The 19,876-nt window shown below is 34.5% G+C and overlaps 1 protein-coding gene and 1 pseudogene across 3 annotated transcripts in view; one reads left to right on the forward strand and one right to left on the reverse strand.

The window, feature by feature from the left end:
• SLC25A21 (solute carrier family 25 member 21) overlaps positions 1-19,876 on the reverse strand; it is a 697,719-nt gene that overhangs the window by 504,199 nt on the left and 173,644 nt on the right. The gene's annotated exons all lie outside the window — the stretch shown is intronic.
• Positions 5,100-12,061, forward strand: LOC110211790 (high mobility group protein B3-like; annotated as a pseudogene).

The following is a 19,876-nucleotide window of genomic DNA, read 5'->3' on the forward strand; positions in this document are numbered from 1 at the left end:
CAAGCAGCCAAAAAGAAACAATTCAAATATTGTGGAGCCATAGTCACGATAATACAAGACTTAGCAGCTTCTACACTAAAGGCTCAGAGGGCCTAGAATATGATGTTCTGGAGGGCAAAGGAGCTAGGATTATAACCAAGAATGACCTACCCAGCAAAACTGAGTATAATTCTTTAGGAGAAAAAAAAAGGATATTCAACAAAATAGTCGACTTTCAGGCATTCCTAATGAAAAGACCAGAGTTGAATAGAAAATTTGACTTTCAAATACAAGAAGCAAAAGAAGCATAAAAGGTAAATAAGACAGATAAATCATAAGGGATTTGATGAGGTTAAACTGTTTAACTACGTGAGAAAGTGATATTTATGCCTAAAAACTTTCTCATTACTAGGGCAGTTAGAAGGTGTAAACATAGACAGAAAGCAGAAGTGTGAGTTGAATATAATAGTATAATTATCTACAAAAAATTAAGAGAGTGAAAAAGAAGAATGCACTGGGAGAAGGGGAAAGGGAGAGGTAGAATAGGATAAATTATCTGACAAAAAAGATGCCTGAAACAGATTTTACAGTGGAGAGGTAAATGGGGGAGGTAAGGAAGGGAGCATATGAACCTTACTCTCATCGGAATTGGCTCAAAGAGGGAATAAAATACCCACTTGGGTATAGAAATCTATCTTACCATACAGGAAAGTAGGAAGGGAAGGGGAGAAGAGGGAGGGCAGGGAGCTGACAGAAAGGTGGACAGTTTAGGGGAGGTAAAAGTCAGAAATAAACCACTTTTGAGAATGGACAGGCAAAAGGAGAGGGTAGGATAAACAGGGGGAAAGTAGGATAGAGAGAAAGACATAGTTAGTAATCACTATTGTGAAAAAAATTGACAGCAAGTTTCTCTGACAAAAGACTTCATTTAGCAAACATATAGAAAACAGTCAAATTCATGGAAATAAGAGCTATTTCTCAAGTGATAAATGGTCAAAGGATATTATAAACAGGCAGTTTTCAGACAAAGTAATCAAAGCCATCTATAGTCATATGAAAAATTGCTCTAAATCACTATTGATGGAAGAAATGCAAATTTTAAAACTCTGACCTACCACCCCACACCTGTCAGGTTGACTAACATGACAGAAAAGGACAATGACAAATGTTGGAGGGGATGTGGGAAAAATTCAAACGCTAATGTGCTATTGGTGAAGTTGTATACTTGATTCAACCATTTTGGAAAGCAATTTGTAACTATACCCAAAGGGCTATAAAACCATGCATACTCTTTGACCAAGCAATATCACTACTAAGTCTGTATCCCAAAGAGATTAAAAAAAAAAGGAAAAAGACCTATGTGTACAAAAATATGTACACCTGTTCTTTAGTGGTGACAAAGATTTGGAAATTGAGGGGATGTCCATCATTTGGGGAATGGCTGAACAAGTTGTACATGATTGCGATAGAATACTATTGTGCTTTAAGAAATAATAAGCAAGGGGCAGCTAGGTGGTGCAGTGGATAGAGCACCAGCCCTGGAGTCAGAAGGACCTGAGTTCAAATCCGGCCTCAGACACTTAACACTCACTAGCTGTGTGACCCTGGGCAAGTCACTTAACCCCATTGCCTAGCAAAATACAAAAAAAAAAGAAAAAGAAGAAGAAAGAAATAATAAGCAGCATGCTCTCAGAAAAACATGAAAAGACTTATGTAAACTGATGCAAAGTGAAATGAACAGAACTAAGAGAACACTGTACACAGTAAAAGCAATAGTGTATGATGATCTACTCTGAATAACTTAGCTATTCTCAGCAATACAGTGATCTAAGACAATTCTGTAGAACTTATGATGAAAGATGATATTCATTTCTAGAGAAAGAACTAGTAAAGCCTAAATAGAGATCAGACACTTTTTTTACTTAATTTTTCTTGAGGTTTTTTTTTTTTGGTTTGTGTTTTCTTTCATAGAATGACTTACATGGAAATGTGTTTTACATGACTACACATGTATAACCTATGTCAAATTGCTTGCCTTCTCAGTGCGGGGAGGAAGGGAAGGAGAGAGAAAATTTGGAATTCAAAATTTTTTTTAAAATGTTAAACTTGTTTTTACATGTAATTGGGAAAAATAAAATATTAAATAAGATTTTTTTTAAAAAGCAACTATTCCAAAATTTTCATCATTGTTGTTGCTGCTATTGTTATTAGTAACTCATTTGTCCAAGGGCAGGGTTAGCGTTTGATCCAGGTTTTGTGACTCCAAATCCAGTACTCTTTCAATATAACATGATTTTACTTTTAATAGAACTACTTAAAGCACTTTATCTAGCCTTCTATAAATAAAATGTTTTGCTTTATATGGAGTTTACAATGGAAGAACACATTTTTTGTGTGTGAAAGACCCTATGAAATTGTTCTAATTAAAAACTTCTGTGCACTTTCTTAGGTCATTTTTCCTCCAGTTGTGAAATTGACTAACGTTCTTAAAGTCCCCAGGGAGTTTGAGCCACAGCTCTGCTAGTAATTTCAAAGCAGAAAACAAGCAGGAATTGGTGATAGGAAGCTATTAAAGAATACATTTTATTGATTTTCTTTTCAAAGTAGATGGCTTTGGGTTGGTAAATAAAAGATTACAATATATGACTAAATACAGAATCACTAAATACTAAATACAATCGATAAATAATGAATACTAAAAATAAAACCAACCAGAAAAAAAGAAATCATAAGCACATCTTATTGATTTACCTTTCTGATTAATCTCTTCTGCAATGAAGATGGACTTACTTTAGAAATTTCTTCTACGATCCTTGACTTTTCACCCAGAAGACAATTTTTCCTTATTTATCATTATCTGTTCAATCACACTTCAATCATTATTCTTGTAACATGCTTTTCAAAGGGTTTTACAAAAATTAGCTGCTAATATTCAACTTGTTTTAGTATAAGATGATCATCCTTATTCTATAGAATGAGAAGGTAAAGAAAGACCAGATTGATTTAGTCTTTAATCATTTCTATAACCAATAGAAATATGTGTTTATAAAGTAAGTTTAAAATCATATGAAATTCCCATAGGAAATTAATTAGATGATTTCACTAAAAATAAAGGCAGTAGGCCCTAAGCAGCATAAGCAGCCTATCTAAAGTATGCTACTTAGTACTCCCCCAAATTTAAAAATGCTGCTCTGGATAACTATTTCTCTTGAATCCAGCTAAATATATTAGAATAGCTCTATGTGATGATAGACCGATTAGTTGTTTTCCCTCTGTTATTTTTATGGGTTATGAGCTCAAACTGATACATAGCTTTCCAAGAGAAGACTATGACATGCCTTTCCTCTTCCTGTCCATCTATTCAAGTCTTATACAAATTTCAAGGCCAAAATCAAAACCTGTGTAGGACTGGTCATATCATTCCACTATTCAATAAACTCCAGTGACTTACTAATGCCTTTAAAATCAAATATAACTCTCCTGTTTGACTTTAAAGTCCTTCACAACCTAGACCCAAACTATCATTCTCAACTCATTAAACATTACCCTCTTCCCACTTTCTATGGTCTAATCATACTGGTCTCTCTGTTCTTCACACAGTATGCTAATTCTAATCTCCTTGCTTCTTCACCTAGGTACCACTGCTAGAAGGTTCTCCCTTCTCACCTCCACCTCTTAGAATCCCTCACTTCCTCCAAGACACAGCTAAAGCATTATCTTCTATGCAAAGTATTTCTAGATATCCCCCAACTGCTGGTGCCTTCCCTCCTTAATTACCTTGTATTTAGATTGCTGTACACTTATGCAAGTGTTGTCATCTCTGGTACAATGTAAACTCCGTTTTATCCTTAACTCTGTTCTCCATCTCTTGTTTATTCATAAATTGTTTGCCTATCCATAAGTAACATGTTCCATATTCTTCTCCTGTGTCCCTCCAGCTGCAAGAACTTTAAGCACTTAATCTAAAGCCCAAAAATTTATTTGATTTGGCAACTTATCACTTACTAATGTTGTTTTACCATACTTAATGTTTGTTAAAGTGATTGATTTAAGTAACTCAATCAATCCCAATCTAATGTCAGATTTCAAAGTTGGAAAGCCTGGCAGTATGATGTAGTAGAAAAGAAGTAAGAAGAAATTTGGCTTTGAATTCTGCATATGTGTGATCTCAAGTCCCTTCACTTCCCTAAACCTAGATTGTCTCATCTATAAATACGGATCTCATAATACCAGTAATGCCTAGCTCACAGGAATGCTAAGAAGATTTGCAAATTTTAAAATACTATTTTTGTCATCATGGACTAAAATTCTACAAAGGAACATAACTTATGTGGCATGAAATACTTTCAAAAAGGAAATTCTGATGACGCAAATATTAATGAACTTGAGGAAGACAAAAGAGAGTAGCTTATAGGGGAAACTCACTAACTAGCCCCAATTTTTAAACAAACAGAAGCAAAGACAAGAAACTGAAGATGAATTCAAAAGATCAGCATCTCTCTGTAATATATCTGGAATATTAAAGTCCAGAAGAGAAGAGTTTTCTGCTCCTACAAACATACTAGATACACTTTAAGAGCTCTTGTTTCTAAGATTCAATTCTTAGATAAGGTATGCCAAAAAAAAAAACTGCAAGTGGTTTTTGTGCTTTCATGTCTTTTCTTCTTTGTTATGTGTATTATATACTACACAAGTACCAGGGAAATTGCAATATTCACATCTGTGATAAAGTCTCACGAAGAAATGTGAGAAGTGCCACATGTCTTTTGTACAGTAAATAAGGTTATTTGCCTTCTGGATTTTTCAATCAGTAAGATTTTATTTATTCTCAAATATAAATTCTTCTTCAACTTTAGCGTCTCTTAGTGGAGCCTCCCTCCCCCCACAAAACTACTGTGTTACTCCCACTTGCTTTGAGATATCACCAACATACTCATTAATCTTTAAAATATGTTATGATTATTTTAATCATAACATTATTCTAACAACTCCTAAATGGGTTTTTGTACACAATGTGGGACCCATCTACTATTGTCTTTCCCCCATTGATGTCCCTCTTTAATCAATAGTTTAAGAATAGGTCTTTTAAGACTAGCCAACAATACAGTTACACACGAGAGATGGCTAAAGATGACCCAAAGAAACCAAAAGGCAAAATGTCTGCTAATGCCTTCTTTGTACAAACATGTCGTGAGGAAAAAATCCTGAAGGTCCTGTCAATTTTGCAGAGTTTTCAAAGAAGTGTTCAGAAAGATGGAAGAACATGTCTAGGAAGGAAAAATCCAAATCTGATGAAATGGCAAAGGCTGATAAGTTGTGGTATGACAGGGAGATGAAGAATTATGGTCCAGCTAACCGAGGGGGAAAAAAGGGATCCTAATGCTTCCTAATGGCCCCTGTCTGGCTTCTTCTTATTCTGTTCAGAATTTCGCCCCAAGATAAAATCTACAAACCCTGGGATAGCCATTAGGGATGTAACAAACAGACTTGGTGAGATGTAAAGTGATAGTGAAAAGCAACCATACAACAATAAGGCAGCAAAACTGAAGGAAAATTGTGAAATACATGTTGCTGATCATAAGTCCAAAGGAAAGTTTGATAATGTGAAGGCAACAGCTAAAGCATCCCAGAAAAAAGTAGACGAGGAGGAAGAGGAAGAGTATGAGGAAGATGACAATGAATAAAACTACATTATTTGTCTTAAATACCATAGAGTTGGGGAAAAACTAAAAGCACCTTTATCAATACAGTGTCTACTGCATTTGTAACATTTAACTTTTTAAATTGGAAACAGGTGTTCTAGACATTTTACCTGGTTTATGTGCCATGGATATAAGGTGTTATGAGCACCTTGAAACTGTATCAAAGTTGAAAATATTTCCAAATATTTGTAAAATGAAAAGGAAATCTAGTGTTTTCCTCTCTCAGTGCACCTTGCTGTTGCTATAACAAAATATTTTTAAAAGTTACAGGCTTTTGCATGTGATAATTATGGTTATTGGTTAGAAATCCCAGGTTATAAACTTACACTCTCTCTGTATATCTGGTATGTAAATATCTCCACACACCCATATAAACATACACCTATGTGTAAGTGTACACACACCATGTATATGTGTGTGTGTATCTGTGTATATATATATATACACATGTATATGGTGAGTGTGTTTATATGTACTAGATAAATTCTCATAAATATTTGGAATTATAACACCTTAGAAAGGGGAAATTAATTTGGATTTTTCATTATGTGCCATGGCCCAAAGTATGCACTGTTAGAGTAGCTTTATATGATGATTGTCCATCTAGCTTAAAGTTGTCATTTTGCATATAGTGAAACAGTAGTTTGCTGCCATTCTTAGATGTGGCAAGGGGTTAGGGTTTCAGCTGGCTTGAAAAATGGTTTTTTGGTTGTGGTTGTTAAATGCTGTCATTTTAAAAATGGAAACTTTTTTTTAAGCTATAAAGGGACAACGCAGCAATGGAAGTTAAACCACGTCCTGTACCTAATACTTGGAACATTTTGTTGATTTTTTTTCTATGTTTACAATGCTAAAATGTTTTCCAAACTAAATTATTAACATTTTTAAATTGTTTTTTACAAGATTGAGAAGTGATGGTAATTTTTTAAGCAGACATCAAAACCATTTTCTACCTTATTGTAGGATTTTTAGTACGCCAGGAAGAGATCTTCAGGGTCAGCTGATGTGAAACTAAACTTATAATAAAAAAAATTACAAAAAAAAGAATAGGTCTTTTAAGCTTTTAAGATTGTATAGATGCGTTGTCCTCATCATAACAGTGGAGGGGAGGGTTAATCTCAGCGAAACTAGGTGGGAAACATATTGGACAGAGTCACTTTGTAATTGTCTCCATTGAAATTATGGATATTTGAAGTAATTGTAACCCTGGGTCTCTATGTTAAGACCTGGCTATTATTCAGTTGAATTCTCGAGCTTTACTTAGAGATCCTTATACAAGTGGACTGTTCAAAAGAAAAGAAATATCCATGTATGTATATGTATGTGTGTACATTTATATATAGTTACACATATATATAATTGTTAATGAAGCCTTGACTCCTAATTTTCCTAAGTCTAACTTTGCTCTATCTTCCATAAAATAACTCATTCCATAATGGGCCTTCCAGAAAAATTTCAGACTATGTAAAACTATCTGGCTAATTTATTGACTCATTTGGGGATATCATGGGGAACTTGGGGCCTAAAAATATTTTACCTATAGGCTCCATATTCATATTCAAAATGCACTGAATGCTCTTGGTGATACTAGAGGCCTTTAGTACCACTAGCTATAGTTTCTTTTCAGTATTTTTCTTGGATTGAATTTGTAGCCAACTGGTTGTAATTGACCTTCTATTGGGACAAGTTAGGATATAAGTATATGTCTTTCTTTAAAAAAAAAAAAAAAGAGTGAGAGTGACCAAAAAACAAATTATCACTGGTATTTATTTTAAGCCCACTTCATTTCCAATCTTCCTGGCAGCCAGTCAAGCCACTATCATAATTCAGAGTTCTCTCTCTCTGAAAGTGGCTCATTGGAGAAAAGATATTAGTTGCTCTCAAATCTACTTTAAACACCAATACAGTAAAGCACCAAAGTTTTCTTGCCCTTTAGGGTACACAACATACCTGAATATATTAGCATAAAACTGTGCTTAACATCTGAAATGCCAAGCTGGCACTTCTCTTTTGGTCAGTCATTAGTTAATTTGTCATACACCATACAAATACAAATTACAGTTACATCTGCAGATGTGCAAATCTCCAATGGTGCTTTACTCCAAGCCAAGTATTTCCAGGCTAAACTACCTCCAAAGGCAATAGTAAAATTCCATAGGGATCCCCTTAGACACAATCTGTAAGTCCATTCAACAATACACAAATGGTATTCCATTTATAAAAGCATTGCTCAAAAGCATTTTCTGCTCAAAATCTTACACATTAAATGAAAGATGTGTATTAAGATTTATTTCTGGATAATCTTCCATGGTAGATTTTAAAAGCAAGAAGAGGGAAATTAAAGTAATTCCTCACTTGTCAGCATGTGAAATGTTAATCAGTCTAGTTTCAAATGAACATTGTTCTGTCTTCACTATGTCAGAGTCTGTAAAAACTGCAATTTCATTCAAATTCTGAACTTTTAAGTTCAGCCATCTCCTTTGGTCTTCAATTTTATCTCTTGTATTATAAAACTGATTAAGGAGATAATTCTATTAAATAATTGTGGTTTTTCTTCTAATTTACTTTAAAGTTTAAATTTTCTGAAACCTGCTTTCAGTTCAGTTCCTAAAGTAAACATTCGCATGGTGAATTCTACAACAATGGTTCACTTAGTTTGCTGCTACACTAAGGCTACTATTGACTGCTATGTTCTATGTAGAAAGGATGGCTGAGAAGAATGAATACTCATCTGTTAAAACATTTATCAACAGAAGTGAAGGCATATTTTAATAGGGAGCAATTAATAGGGAACAATTAAAAATTAATTATTGGGGTGTGGCTTTAAGTAGTATACCATGTTTTGGTTTCCCAGGGATCCAACTAGGTAATTCAGCGCAACTTGTTGCAAAAGAATTGGCTAATGAGTTTTTGGTCCCAGCAATGCATGGCGACCATCTTCTGAGATTCAAAGGTATTGTATTTTATTATATTATACCAATTTTTGTAGAAGTAGCATCTATATTGATGAAATTATTGGTATTTGAAGTAGTTGTAACCCTAGATCTCCATGTTAGGACCTGGCTATTATTCAGTTGAGTCCATGAACTTTACTTAGAAATTTATATACAAATGTACTGTTGTAAAAAAAAATGGTGCTTTGGACATCTTCATTGTTCTTCTTTTCTAAGAATTTGTCACTCTTTGAAAATATCTTATTTAATTTTACACTCATTAGATTTCCATGAGATTAAAAAGGTTTTTAATATGCTTACGTAAGGGACAAACAAAGCACAAAGTCATTAAGTAATTGCTCAAATCTCACAGTCAATGATAAAATCAAGACATAAAACACAAGTCTCTCCATTGCTTTTTTCCCCAGACTGATGGGGAGCAAGTGGTAGTTGCCAATTCATTCCTTCAACTACAACAGGAAACCCGATCACTTGAGTTCCTCAGTCAACTTGATGAAAATTATAAAATGTAAAGGACAAATAATGAAGACAATGAGATTTTTAAGAAGCCCTCCTTTTAGATTCTGAATGGTCATATTTGCAAGTTGTAAGGTGTGTCCCTTTTAGATGTCAAGTGACCAAGCAAAGGTACATATTGAAAAGGCACAGTTCAAGAGATATAAGGTCAATGTCAAGAGAAGACTCAAAAATTGGGTTCTTCTTCCATAGCTGGCTCTTTTCTAGAATCTACCAGGGTCAGTTCTTCCATTTTAAAACTTTGTCTTTGAGTTTTTTCCACATAAAGGAACTGAAGGCCATTGTCCAAAGGCAAGTACATTGTCTTTGCCAACACTCAGCAATGTTTCCCAAAGCTTTCACATGTAAATATGCTATTCAAGATCTAAAAGGCACAGATCCTTAGGAGGATCACAGAACTGGAATGCAAAGGAACTTCAGAGGCCATTAAAGCCAATGCCCTCCTTGTCACAGATAAGAAAAAAGAGGACCAAAGAACAGATGAACTGTTCAAATTAATATAGGCAGAATCTGAACCCTGGTCCCTTGACTTCAAAGTCTGTCCTTATACTGCAGTGCTGTCTTTTTTCTCATTGTTTGTTACTTGCCTCTTAATCCTGTAACTACATCCAAAGATTTAAGGAATTCAATCTATCATTATATAAGAGTTGAAGGTATATAACTATATGCATAGCATAAAATTAGGATTAATTAGATAAGATTTATAAATTTTTTTTCAATCAACATAAAATTTCCTCCTCTTCCCCATACCACGTTTCCCCCAACCATTTAAAAAGAAAAAAAAAACCCTCTTAAAAACATGTAGTTGAGCAAAACAAATTTTCAAAAAATCTCTCATTCTGCTCTCTAAGTTCTTTGCCTTTCTATTAGGAGATAAGTAGAACATTTTATCATGAGTCCTCTAGAATCATAATTAGTCATTATGCTGATCAGGGTTCCTGAGTCTTTCAAAGTCACCTTACCATATTGTGAGCTGTAAGGCCATTTGCCTTATGGAATATTGTATTCCATGCTTTTCCTTATACTGATGGTTGCTAAAGCATGTGTGATACTGACCATTTCTCCTCAATGCTTTCTTTTTCTTTCTTTCTTTCTTTCTTTCTTTCTTTCTTTCTTTCTTTCTTTCTTTCTTTCTTTCTTTCTAGCTAGTTGCAGTATTTTTGCTTTCACCTGGAAACTCTAGATTTTAGTTATAAAGTTCCTGGCAATTTTTATTTTGGTGTTTCTTTCAAGAGGTGCCCAGTGTTGTTGTTTTTTTGTTTTGTTTTGTTTGTCTGGTTGGTTGTTTTTAATTTCCACTATGCCCTATGGTTCTAAGAGATCTAGGTAATTTTCTTGTGTGATTTCTTGAAATGTAATGTCTAAGCTCTTTTTTTGGTCATGGCTTTCAATGATTTTTAAATTATCTTCTTTCATCAATTTCTTGTTTAGTTTTTTTTCTACAATATACCTTAAGTTTCCTCCTATTGTTTTCAATCTTTTGACTTTGTTTTAATATCTCTTGTTGTCTTGTGTACTCATTATCTTCTATTTGGTCCATTCTAATTTTCAGGGAATTTCTTGCTTGGGCAAGGTTTTTTGCCTAATGTAACAAACTGTTAATACGTTTTCCAATTCTTTCTTCTATACCTCCAATTTCTATTCCAAATTTTTCCTGTCTCTATATGCCAACCTAATCTAGAAAAAAATGACTCTGTAATTATTTTCTTGGATTTCCTGACTAGGATTTGGTCTGATATGCTTTCTAGATGTGTTTGTAGGAGTTATAGGGAAAGAAATTCCTTACACTTCTTCTTGCCACTCTGTCATCTTGGCTCCACCTCCATAAAGACTAGATTTATGAGGACATGTTAAATAACAGAATCTTCATCTAAAAAGAATCAGGATCCAAAAAGATCTCAACTGGCCACAGCAGGGGGCCAAGTCTAATAAGATCACTTTTAATAAGCTTTATATAAAGTCCTGTACTTGGGTTCTTAAAACCCATGACACAAGTAAAAAAATGGAAATCTGTATCTAGCAAACTGCTTAGGTGGAAGGAAAAAACACATAGCAAGAACCTGGAAAATGAAGCAGGTACCCACTGAATGGCAAATGATTGAACAAACTGTAGTGTATTAATGTAATGGGTTTTCCAAAAAATGAATGTGAAGAATTTTAGTAATTGATGCAGAGCAAATAAAGCAGAACCAGGAGAACATATATGACCACAATGATAAAAATGAAAAGAATGCCAAAGCTGGGCAAAGTGGTGTACACCTAAAATTTCAGGTACCAGGGAGGCTGAAGCTGGTAGATCTCTTGAGCTTAGAAGTTCTGAGGTGCAGTGAGATATGCCAATCAGGTACATACCTTAAACTGGCTATCAGTATGGTGAGTCCCCAGGAGTGGTGAGCAGTCAGGTTACCTAAGGCAAAGCAAATTGACCCAGGTAGGAATTGGAATAGGTAAATGCTTTTGTACTGATCAGTACTGGGATTGGGTCCATTAGGAACGCCTGAACCTCCAGCTTCAGTGAGATGGGGAGACCCAGTCTTGAACAGTAGTAGTAGTAGTAGTAGCAGCAGCAGCAGCAGCAGGAAAAGGAGGAGGAAGAGGAGTAGAAGAAAGAGGAGTTAGTAGTATTACTAGTAATAGTAATTTTTAATAAAGTATATTAAAACTCAGATAGAATGCCATGACTAATCTTCATTCCAGATGACCAATGATGAAAAACATCTCCCTCTTCTCATTAGAGAGGTGATGGACACCAGGTGCATAATGTTGCAGAAATTGTCAAATGTGGTTGCTGTGGTGATTTTTTAGTTGTTTTTCTTTCCTACAAGACAGTACTCTATGGGGGGAAGCAGTTATTGGAAAAGGACAGTATTTTTTTAAGCATCAATAAACATTTTGTTAAAGAACATGAGATTTATGTGTTCTTCAAGCTCAGTATTAATCAATAGTGTAGCTTGTCAGACCAAAAAAAAAAAAGAACCCAATAATATAATGTGATCTGGAACTGAATTAATAGAAGTATAGTATCCAGACTGACAGGTTAAGAGTTTCAGGTTACATTCCTGAAGCGCTCTGTTTTGATGAGACCACAACTCTAGTGTTGTGTTTAGTTCTGGGTATCATATTTTAGAAAGAATTTTGGCAAGCTAGAGCACATCCAGAAGACAGTGACCAAGATAGCAAGGTATGGTATGGTCAGAATTTAATTTTACCAAGTTCTTTTGAGTTCTTGTGGCTAATGCAGCCTTTTTGAATGAAGGTTTTGTTACTATCTTGTTCAAAATACCATAATGATTTCTAAAAGGAGTTAATATTGGAAATTTTTGCAATAGGACTATAGCACAAGATGCGAAGCTATGAATGGTTCATGGAATTATGGATATCTAGCTTGGAGAAAAGATGTGAGAGTGACATGATAGCTATCTACAAGAATTTGAAAAGCTGTCATATGAATAAGAGATTAAGCTTCCTTTCCAGACTCCAGAGGGAAGAGCTAAGAGCACTGAGTAGAAGTTAGAGAAAAGAATATTGTGGGTGAAAATATAGAAAAACTTCCTGACATTTGGAACTGTACAAAAGCCTCGGAAGGCTATGAGTCATCTGCTGGAAGCTAAATGACCATACCTAGAGACACTGTAAAACAGATACTTTTGAGGAAAGGGTTAAATTAGATGACTTCTGAGGTTCATTCAAAATCTGAATTTTTATAATTCTAATATGATTCCACTCCTTTTCAAATCAATACTGAATGGCTATTGAGTATCTGTTATGGATGGTGCAAGGCACTATATTGTTAGGCCTGTTGAAAGGACATCAATCTATCATACAGATCCCTTTATACCCCAAGAAATGAACTACTATTTAGAGTGGAATTATGCCATAAAAGATCTTGCATTGTCAGGTAAATGATCATGTCTCCTCTCCAGCCAAAACATTAAAAAGAGCAGCCCTCACTTGGGCAATTACTGATAGAAAAGAACATGTTTATATCTAGCTTGAACTCTCCATCTGCCACAGGATACTTACAGACTGTATGCCAGAGAAAGGGAGAGACTATTAACCATGCAAACTAGCCCCAAATGGCTTTTCTGATTATTTGTTAGAATGCAGGTGGTTTGAGGCAGAGAAATGCAATTCTAAAATGTTAGTTTATGTAGGATGAGAAAATTTCAACCTCTTTTTTTTCCCCAGGAACTAAAGTTCTTCCACAGATTTAACATAATAATGTGTTGCAGGCAAGAGGTTTATAGGGGCCATGTTATCGAAGCTTGAATCATCAAGAAATTCTATCAGAAGACACAGTGTTTAACTATAAGTCTAATTACAGCAATCATTTCTTTTTTTGTTTCCTTTGCAAAGATCCACTTAATCCCATCTCTTAGTGTGGGCACAAGCTGACAGTTGCATGACAAGGAATGTTTCCCTTTGTAAAAAACCCACTTCCTTTCTGTGTAGGTTTAGTCTAATTGAAATGTTTCCTATTAAGTTCAATCAAGGCAGCAATTATCTAATTACTCACTTATGCTTTTCCAGCCAAAAATTTGACCAAGGCAGTATATTAGAATGAGTTAGGACACGTCTATTATTGTTTTTACATTTTCCTGTTTGGCTTTAAACAATAACTATAAATATTTACTTACAGTTCATTGGAATATACCTAATTAATTCCTTTATTTCCTACTTACATTTTATAGGCTACTTGATCATTGCAAACTAAAGCAAAGCCAGAAATCTGGTCAGGCCTACAAACTATTCTTTCTAAGAATTATATTTATAGTATATGAATAGTGTCATTAAAGAAAGATAGCAAGGAAAAAGGCTATTGGAACAAATCACAAACATGCATGAAATATTTTAGTCTTTTCAAAACCATGGATTTTTTATGGTTTTAGAAATACATAGTAAATCACTTAAATTATATTGAGAAAACAGTTATTTAATAAAAATCTTTTTGAAAAAATAGTATGTGTTCTGTATATCTGGATTTTCTCTCCATATAAATGGCTTAACTCTCTAGCTGACTACAATCAGTCAACAACCCAGGTGGTCTAAACTCTTTAGATATAAATTAGTGGCATATATCATTAAAACCAGAATTAATTTTAGAGTTATTGACCCTATGAGGTCATTCATGATTAACTCCATTTTGATTTGGGAAACAGATCACAAGCCTCACATGGAGCCAAGACATAGTAGTATTGGGAGATTTCAATTATCCAGACATCTGCTGGAGCTCTCTTGCTGCCAAAAGCAAAGCGGCTAACAATTTTGTGACTTGCCTTAATGATCATTTCATATTTCAAAAGGTGGAGTAACCAATGAAAGGAATTTCTATTTTGGATCTGATTCTCATCAACAAGGAGGTTTCCAGGATGGAAATGATGAGGACATTGGTAGGAAGAAATTGCTCCATCTTAGAACATGTGATAGAGGAGCGGAAAACTAGACATAATTTTTAACATATACCCTAGGGTGGGGAAGAACTGATTTTAAAGAGTTCAGTGGTAGAATAAGAAACCCTTGAACCACAAATATAATAAATAAGCCAGTCCAGAAAAAATAAGAAACTCTAAATATTAAATTCTGAAGAATTCTGATGATAATAATGAGGGAGAATTGTCCAAAAAATATCAGGGTATATAAAGAGCCAATTTACTACAGATTTTTTAAAAATGTTTACAGATGATGGAAGCAAGAGCAGGTATAAGAGGATGAATACAAAAGCATATCATGGTCCTATAACAATAGTGTAAGGAACAATAAAACTCAAAATGAATTAATGGATTATGAGTAAAAGAAAGAATAAAAAGCATTTATTAAATGGTTGTTATATACAAAGCACTCTGTTAAGCTCTAAGAAAACAAATGAAAAAGTAAGACACTTTTAGCTCTCAAAGAATTCACACCCTAAGGGAAGATAATATATAAGGAAAGTTTCAACTCCAAGTCCAGTGGAAAGGTATAGTGGTCCTTACTATACAGTGGTAAGGGATATGGTAATTCTTCTTCCATCATGTCATTTCAATTAATAATACCATATCCATTTTAATGGTGAGCTATTTGATGGCTTGACATTACACATTAATACATAAATCATTAAAATGTAAAAAAGAGCTTTCTTTTTTATATCTTCAGTAACGGTAGCTGTTGAGGAGATGAGGCCATAGCACCTGTAGAGGCAGCTGCCAGGTTGCATTTCCATAAGGTTTGCTTCCCAGGATGATGGCTGGGAAGAAAAAGGGGGCAACTTAAAAGTATGGCCAGTGGTCTATTGTGTGGAGTCATTGCTATTCCCAGGGTTCTTGGGCTTATCAATTCCTTGGTGGTAACTGGTCTTGGGCTGGTAGTGGTGATGACAGAGATGACAGACCCCTTTTCCATGACAGCTGCTCCTATGGCTTATGGTTGTAGAGGAAAGGCTGGAAGAAGAGCTGGTGGACTCCTGAGTACTGTAATTCTGGGGCCTCTTAAGTACAGAATCTTGGGTGGTTGACACTGGAGTTTGATGGGACCGAGTAGTCAAGATGGTGACAATGGTTTGACTTGTCTGGCACATGCTGCCTCTTGATTTTTCTCTCAGGGCATCTTGATGGTTCAGGTGGGCTGGCTTATATGCCTTAGTCATGACAATTTGGAAGTTTGTGTTGGTGGTGACAGGGATTAAATGCTCCTTCTCCATGGGAGCAATGGCTTTGGGAGTAGTCTGGAAGAAGTTAGAAGGAGATTGATACTCCTCAAAATAGATTAAGATTGGCTAGAAAAGCTAAGGATAAAAGAGAGGATTTTCTTAAAAAAAATTGTAGGAAAGAAGATTGATGACAAGAGATAGCTCTTTTGCTTCTGTTTATTTTTTCTACCAAGAAGAATAATACTTGAGCTAAAAATGAGTAAAGAAAAGTGGTTCATTGGGAATTTTATACTGAAGATGAGTAGGGAGATAGTAAGAATGTACCTAGATGCCCTTGATAAATTACATCTTTAGGTACTAAAATAAATGATGTGTGATTTCTGAGCCAGTAAGTGATCTCTGAAAGATTTTGATGAACAGGAGAAATGACCCAGGACTGGAGAAGGGCAAATGTTCAATTCCTACTTATCCAGATGTTAGTTGAGTTCATGTGACTATTGCCTTCCCAAGTCTCCTGAACTATTGAGGAATAGAGAAGAGGGGTGATTTGAAATAAGTAGAAGAAAAAAGATGAACTTGACTTAGTGATGTGGATTTATATGCAGAAATGGAAAGGTTTACAAAATCAGGTCAGTAAAGGTTGTTTTGTTTTTTAAAAATTATCTTTAAGAAGCCAGGACTTATTGATTTATATAGATAAAGGAATGAAGTAGAAAAGGGGGGAAATGTAACATATTATTTCAGACTCCAAAAATTTAATATCCATTGCGTATCCATGAAGACATAAGGTGGCTAGAAATTATAAATTCCAATAGTAAATATAAAAATCCTTAAATATCCTTGAAAAATAAAGCAATAGATTGGACTTGAATGATAACATCACCACAGATATAACTGCTGCCTGCAGTGGCTCTTAGATTATTTCTCCCTGAATTCCATTACAAAAAGAGAGAGAGAGAGAGAGAGAGAGAGAGAGAGAGAGAGAGAGAGAGAGAGAGAGAGAAGAGAAGAAGGATATAACAATAACAATCCTAAGAATAAGAATAATTATTTTTAAAAGTGAGGAAGAAGATTGATAGGTATTTTCAGAGCATATACCACCCAAGTCAAAACATATACAAATATTTTTGGAAAAGGCAAACATCACTTTACCAGGCTCAAGTAAAGGCTGATAAGAACACATCACTGAATTTATTGACTGTACATGCTAGAAGGAAATCTTTAAGCAACTAAAATCCAAGAGAATTAAATTCAGTTGGGAATGTCTGCATATATTCAGGCAACAATATGCTGGCAAAGAATCAATCAAACATCTGGGTCATGCAGAAGGTCATTGTCACCAGAAGTTACAGAAGGGTTGTCCTTAAGAAGCTGAACATAGTGATCCAAGTATATGGAAGGAAATCGTAGAAACTATGTGACAAGTCACAGGAAGCTTTATAAAGTTAGGACCTCCTAAATTCTAGCAAAACATGAGCTGGGGCCCATCAGAAGTCCCCATTACAAATACAGACTTCATAATATCCTGGAAAATTCAACCAACAAATTATATTGGAACTAGATAATAACTAAACTGTTGCCCATAATCACCTGAATATAACATTGATCCATACTACATAAGAACTATATTTTAAATAGATGTTGCCATATCAAATAATCAAAATATCAAAGCTGCCTAGAACAAAAAGCTTTTAAAATGCAAAGACCTAGCAGAGTTGATAAAAATCACATAGGAACAAGATGAGGTATATCTAGTCCTGCCTGCTACTGAAACTGTACTTACGGTGTTTTCAATGAGTCTACACCTCAATACTTTTATTTAGTCATAAAAATGTGGAATTTTATCCATACAAGCAATAGTCCAGAGAACTTTGAATATAAAAGGATAATAGTAGGACAATGACTTATATGACAATTATTTTGTATAGTAAATAAGCGTGTTTACCTTTTGAATTTTTCAATTATGAGGATTATATATGTCGTCATATCTACATTTTTCTATTTTCCTTTAGCCTGCATTATTTGACACTTCCTCATACATATTTCCATAATCCTCCCTTCTACCTACTTTCAGATTTTATTAAGATACTTATTAATTTTCAAAGTTTATTATAATTAATTTTATATCATTATTTTGACAACTACCAATTTTTTAAAATTTGAGACCTATTTACTCTTCCCTTTCTATCACAATATATTTTTAATATATTGGTTTAATGGTAAGTTTTTTTAAGTTTTGATACTCCTAATACACTGTCTCAATCACAATAATAGTGGAGATGGGATTAATGGCAGTGAAGCTATGTGGAAAATGTATTTTACAAAGCCATGAAACTCATGAAAAGAAAGAGAATAATATAATATAAATAATAATAATAAAAAAATATGATCAAGCTCAAAAATTAATAACTGTTAAATTTATGTGCCATGAAAACAATTCTGAAACCATTATTGAAAATTCACCAAGTCAACTGTACTAGAATTTGCAAATTATTACAGATGATAAAAATTATAATAGCTAACACAGCTTTACAAAGTACTTCACAAACATTTGATCCTCACAACAACCTTGTGAAGTAAGTGCTATTATTGTCTCCATTTTACAGATGAGGAAAATTAAATAGCAATACGATAAGTGACTTGTCCAGGCTTATTCAACTCGTGAGTGTTTAAGGCAAGATTTGAACTGAGGTCTTTTTGACTCCAAGTTCAGAAGTCTATCCACTGGACTACCTAACTGCCTCCACTATGCCCAGACATATCACTGATCCAAAGTTTCATAATATATGTTGTCATATTCAAAACTTATGACATCTAAGATATATGAAATTAAAAGATTTCACCTAACAGAAGATATTAAAACCATCTGAGAAAAAGAAATACACGTCATCCCCATCACCCCATTTGCTATTGGAGTTATCCCAAAGAAGTTAAACCTTTACCCAAATACTTTCATTTAATTTTTTAAAAAACATATTTATCTCCCTATGCCATATGTTGCCAAACACTGAACATAAAAGAATAAAAGCACTGCAACATATCCTCTGGGTTATTCCTCTAAAATTATGCTCACACTGACAGCTTGGATCTCTGGTGGGATAACCACTGCCTTGGGTTCTAGAGAAAAACCTGTGAGAATTAACCAGTTGATATGTTTCCCATTAATAATCAGCCAGTAGACATGATTAGCTTTTAGCAAAATTATTTATCAAGGCAATGGAGAACAGCTGGTCCAAAACATTTTCTCCAGAAATCTGGATCACACTCTCCCAGAAATTCACACAGATCTAGAGAAGAAGGCTTTCATACTTAAAGTAGAATGGTAGTCACACCCTATGATGAAGGCAGCCATGTGTTCATGGCTACAAAGAGACTGTGCAGAAGAGAGGGCAGCTTCCCTTTCCCTACTTGCCTCTTGAGATCAGCTCAAAGTAGTCCACATTTACTATATAGGAAAACAAAAGACCTCCAAGAGCCCCATAGTTTGGTTATATGTGACCCCTGAGTCATGAGTATGAATGTCACAGCAGCCAAGTAAGGGGACTCTTTATTATAAGAAAGTGAAAGACCTCCTACTCATAGTCAGAAGTAGTCTCTCCTCCCAATTTTCCACATGATAGACTGGAATAAGGAAAGAAATATCCATGCACACTCCAAGAATTAGCTTCCATAGGCCAATTCACACATATTGTAGTAGAACATCTTATCCCAGCACCATTTCTGTCTGAGTTCCAATAATTAGAAAGATGAGAATAATTAACTTAAAATATTAGCTAAATTTTATAGTGCTTTAATGTTTTCAAAGATATATAGATATAGATAGATAGATAGATAGATAGATAGATAGATAGATAGATAATTTGATCTTCACAAAATATCACTTGTGAAGTGGGTACTAATAAATATCACTATTTTCATTTTACAAACAGAGTACTAAATGACAGTCAAAGCTAAAAGGACATTAAGATATATGAAGAGAAGCCTGGTGGCCAGGACTATGGATTTGATATTGCTACAGTACCCTTCATTGGCCAGATGACATCTCACCCAGGCAGTGATTCTGGATATACCATAAACTGAAGAGCATTCAGAGAAGGGAA

Source organism: Phascolarctos cinereus, unplaced genomic scaffold (assembly GCF_003287225.1).
Source record: "Phascolarctos cinereus isolate Bilbo 61053 unplaced genomic scaffold, phaCin_HiC Scaffold_2;HRSCAF=192, whole genome shotgun sequence".
In the NCBI taxonomy this organism is placed as follows: domain Eukaryota; kingdom Metazoa; phylum Chordata; class Mammalia; order Diprotodontia; family Phascolarctidae; genus Phascolarctos; species Phascolarctos cinereus.